We start from the raw sequence: 5,270 nt of genomic DNA, 5'->3' as shown, positions 1-5,270 counted from the left end.
ATGGGTAGTACAAGAGTAGATCTACCACGAGATCAGAGAGGCTAAACCCTAGAAGCTAGCCTATGGTATGATTGTATGTTATGGTTGTTGTCCTACGGACTAAAACCCTTCGGTTTATATAGACACCGGAGAGGGTTAGGGTTACACAAGGTTGGTTACAAAGGAGGAGATATTCATATCCGTATTGCCTAGCTTGCCTTCCACACCAAGTAGAGTCCCATCCAGACACGAGACGAAGTCTTCTTGTATCTTCATAGTCTAACAGTCCGGCCAATGGAGATAGTCCGGCTGTCCGGAGACCCCTAATCCAGGACTCCCTCAGATGCCTTTCTCGCTTCAGACGCATGTTCGAAGACTCAGATGATGAGTGGGTCGCTGGGCTAGATGTTGAGTACACCATAGTCCTGGGACCAGAGAAGGATCTAAAGGACGAAGAGAGGAAGAAGCCTGCTGTGATCCAGGTTTGCGTGCATGACTTATGCTTGGTCTACGACATATGCCATGCCGACGTTGAGTGCCAGGATTTTAAGGACTTCCTCGAGAGCAACCTAGTCAAATTCGTTGTTGTAGACTTTGGTAACGACAAAGAAGTCCTGCGTCGGATAGGCCTCATTGTAGGCAACACCTTCGACCTCTAGAAGAATCAGCTGGTGTCCTCTCGTCAGCCTTCAATGCTGACCCTGGCAGGAGCCATGGTTCATCCTTCGTACGGTACACTGGAGAAACCTTCATACACGTTTCATCGTCATGCATGGCAGTGGAATGTACTAGATATAGACCACATCCACTACGCTGCAATGGATGGCTACCTTTGCTTCAATATCTACAAGGGTTGGATGAAGAGCAACAGCCAAGTGTGCGGTTCAAGCAAAGAAGTATCGGCCAAGAGGAAGAGGGACAAGGATGAAGTCGAGGACGTGGACGAGGAATCCGAGTAAGGTGGCAGTGTCGTTGCTCATGGTGGTTCTAATGCAGTGTCTACCGGAATAGTTGCAAAGTTTAATTTCAGGTGTGCTTAATTTAATTTGAGGGGTGTGTTGTGCTGAGCCCCCAGCAGAACTATGTTATGTTTCTTCTCGTTACTTTAACTCTTCAGTACGTACATACTAGTATTTCTTACATTTCATCTTTTAGTTGGTATAGTACTACCACTCGTTTCTTCACATTATATACGTACAATATATATGGCCAACATCATATAGCCAGCAGTTTAGTTGTCAAAGAATTTCAGGGTGCTTAGTTTTGTCAAAGAATTCCAGGATGCTTAGAGGGTGCTTGGATCCAAGGGACTTATTTTAGTCTGACTAAAAATAGTCTCTTTAAGAGGCTAAAGTTCCAAGCACCCCTGACTAAAGAGGGGCTAAAACTAGTCTTGAGACTAAAAAATTTTAGTCAGGGGTACCCCTACTAAAATGTGGATTAGTCCTCTCTCTACTCATTTAACTCCTGTCATTTAACACAGGCGAGTTCTGGATTGGAGGGTTTGGAGGATAATAAATGCTCATTAACTTGATTTTAGCCTTTTTAGTATTTGGATCCAAGCATGGGTGAGGCTAGCATGTTTTAGTCCCACTACTTCTAGTCATGGGACTAAAACGTATCCACGCACCCTCTTAGTTTTATTTGAGGGGTGGGTTGTACTGGACACCATTATTGTGACTAGCCTTTTTAATAGTACTATATGCATAATTTGGCGACAAGCGCTCTCTATATGTACCACCTTTTTTTAATTTCAAGTTTTGCTCCATGGCGCAATCCATCGATACTACTGCTATACAAAAGTATACATTTTTTAAAAGGCTAGAGGGCGGGGCAGTCTAGCTTGGTCGGTTTCACGAGAGGCGAGGGCCTTTGTGATTTGACGACTCATTACTGCTGGAAGGCGGGGCCTTGTGATTTGACTGCTCTTATAAATGCGCCGACGACCTAATCGAGGAGGAGCAAAGAACCGTGCGGTATACTCAAGTTTTCCACTGGAGTAGTACTGCGACAGAGGAGCACGAAACATGGCAGCCCAGTGCCATATGGCGATAAAAAATGATCTAATTTGCTAGTCATCTCATTGTTAGCATTGTTCTATTCATTCCCTAAAAAAACCATTCTTCTATTCATGCCTCGCAGAGAACGTGACACGTGCGGCGAAACACCCGAGCAAAAGATGAAACACAGGAGCAAAAGAAGTAGGAAGATTATCACCCCAAATGATCTAATTCGCCGCGGAGTCGTAACTGCTTCTTCATCGCCTCCACGACCTCCACTCCTTGCGCGTCTCCTCCGCCATCTTCTTCATTCTGTCCATGACGCGGGATTTCTCAACGCGAGCCTTCATCATCTGTTCCACGGCCGCATTATGTACCTTGACAGCAGCCGGGTGCTTGATGCGGAGTTTCGCCAACTCCTCCTGTTCCATGACGAGGTCCTGTAGAATCTTCATCGAGGAACTACTATTCTCATGCAGCTTCTTCCAGGCGGCGTTCTTCTCCTTCAACAGGTCGATCTCGTGGCAGAGCTTCGCCTTGTCCTCCTGAAGTCGCAGGATTTCTCCGATCGCCTTCTTCTCCGAGGCAATGCTCTTCTTCAGCAGCATCACCAAGCCGGCGGTCAACTCCCCCTGCTGATTGAGCTCAGTGGGCATGTCGTCGAGGCTCTCCTTCAGCAACCCCATCAAGCCTCGGATGAACTCCTTCTGCTTATTGAGGTGCTTATTGAGCTGATCGGGCATGCCGTCGAGGGATAACGACTCCAGCTCCGCCGGCTCGGCATGTTCGCCTCTGCGGCTAGGGCGCTCCTAGGAGCCATCGCCTGCCCGTGAGAGATCTTTCGAGGTCTCTGCATGGCGGCGAGCCCTCTCTTTTTTTTCCACAGCCTTGGTTGCCACTCGTTACGAGTAGTTCTCGACCTAGAGCTCTGCTCACCAGCCATGGCAACGATGGACAAAGAAGAAGCACTTATGAGGAGGAAAGGTAGAGTAATTTTTGGTTAGGTAGTTCCCCTTTTATAACCTAAGTACTAGCACTAGTACTAATACCTGCATAGTGGGAACACGTTCAGGTTTGGTACGTACTAGTAGGTGTGAGCAGACTTTCGAATGTGATGGGAACAAGGTAAAGATTAATTGATGGTTTTGGTTTTGAGGCCCGAAACGGCTCCCGATGAGTTTAGCGGAACATAAATTTCAAGTACTACACTGCTCAAATGCGTAAATATTATGTTACTATCAAAATTTGGCACAAAATACGAAGGAGACCAATGGAAGTACTACTAGCAACCACGATTTAACTACTCGCATGCGCGCAATGGAGTAATAATGTCTTTCTTCCGCCCTCACGTCGACTCAATTTGCATGCACTGTATTAATTGACCATCAATGAAGAGAACGACTTTACACGCGTCAAATTATCACATGGGGTGGATCTTGGTACAAAATTGTGTCCGCCCGTGTACCCGCGTGTGCGTGCGAGGGAATGAGTGTGTGAGTGGCGTGCGTGCACATCTTCGCTTCGTGCATGTACCGCCAGTATGGCTCAGGGAGGACGAGTACATTCTTCTGGAACCAGCAGCACGCCACTGTGATCAATCCACACAAGGAGGTCGCGACAACGCCTCCACATGTGCCACGTGGCTTCATGAACTGTAAGAGAGACACTTTGTAGCGTGCCATTGGTATTCCAATTTACATGTTTTCCACATACTCGAAGTACTAGTAAGGTACACGTGCATTGCACGCATCAGATTTTGCAACCAAATTATGAATAAATACCACACTGTAGCATGTAAGCTCTGAGTCATATATGCCTGATGTAGCCCTTCGTTTAATTCTTATGGTTCATCTCATTCAAAATCAATTAGTTTTTATAAAAAAGCTAAGAATGCGGGAATAGGAAAAACATGGGATTATAGTGAAATGTCGTCTTGAATCCTACAGGATTGTATGAGTGTTTGATTATGCATAGAAAAAATGCAGAATTCTTTCAAAGAGGTTTCAGTGGATGGGATGTTTCCTATGAAATCTAGTGCAAATGAATCAGATGGAAAAATTCCTATGGTTTACAATCCTATGAATCAAACAACCAAGATAGGAAAAATTCCTAATGATTAGAATCCTCCAAAATTCCTTTGAGAATCCTTTGAATCAAAGAAGCCCTTAATCTATTTTATGATTCATGGAATTGTGCGTTGTAAAGCATAAAGTAAAAACAAATAATGGCAATTCAACTAGAAAAAAAGTTTGGGCAGTTATGATATGGAAGATTCTAGAACAAAAGAGAACCACTGTTGTTTTGTGGTTTGTGCATTATGCTTAAGTTCAACCATGGAGTCTGCTAGATTGTACATGTGGCAAAATCCGGTGGGGGCTAGAAGATGGTGCGAGGGGCCGAGTGGAGGGAGACTATGAAGGAATGCACAAGTGCGAGATCGATATTTAGAGAGAGGGGCGAACACGTGCGCTGTTGCGTGCAGTGGCGGAGCCATGAAAAATAAATGAGCTAGGGGCTAAGCATTGCTAATCCTTTACGAGGAGGGTCAATTCATGAACTTAAACCATTTTTAGCAGCAATTGTATAATGATCACATTCATATTAGCCTCGATATATAGTGATGTTAGGGGGAGGGGGCAGGGCCCTTACTGCCCCCTGTCTTCGCCATTGTGCACGCGTTTGAGAGATGAAGCGGAAGGCATGGATGATGAGAGGGGGACGTTGGATATATAATTAATGTGGGTGTATTAGCTATATATGTTAATCCTATATAGAGAGGTATAGATTGATCGATGTGGACGTGGGAAAGAGGGTGAGACCTCACTGGTATATCGATTGATTGATTTGTGTGGAAAACTATGAAAGACCTAGCTATATACACACATACATAGAGGAACATCGATCGTTGTGCATGCACGCATGAGAGATAAAGAATGCCCTGTATGATGGAGAGGGGGATGTGTGTGGGTGTGTGCCTTCATGGGAGACCGACCTGAAGAAAAAGATTGCATGCGTGCGATGGATAATGCCGACTGGTAGTGTGTGTGCATGCATGCACGAGAGAAAGTTAGTGGTACAATTATAAAGAGAAGACTATTGTGTGGGTGTAAAGGAATAGGTGAGGTCATAATCAATGTAAAGTTGAATTCAAATATTTGAATAAGAGATCCTGATGTTTGAAACCCATGCATGCATGAATATAACGGAGATCTGCACGGCGTGGTTTGGAAACGAGCATGTTGTAATGTATACACATTGAACAAGGTCAGACTGTTTGAATTTGAGATACCA

Source organism: Triticum urartu, chromosome 5 (genome assembly GCF_003073215.2).
Source record: "Triticum urartu cultivar G1812 chromosome 5, Tu2.1, whole genome shotgun sequence".
Taxonomy (NCBI): domain Eukaryota; kingdom Viridiplantae; phylum Streptophyta; class Magnoliopsida; order Poales; family Poaceae; genus Triticum; species Triticum urartu.
The sequence above is the reverse complement of the archived record's forward strand: the minus strand, read 5'-3'. Positions refer to the sequence as shown.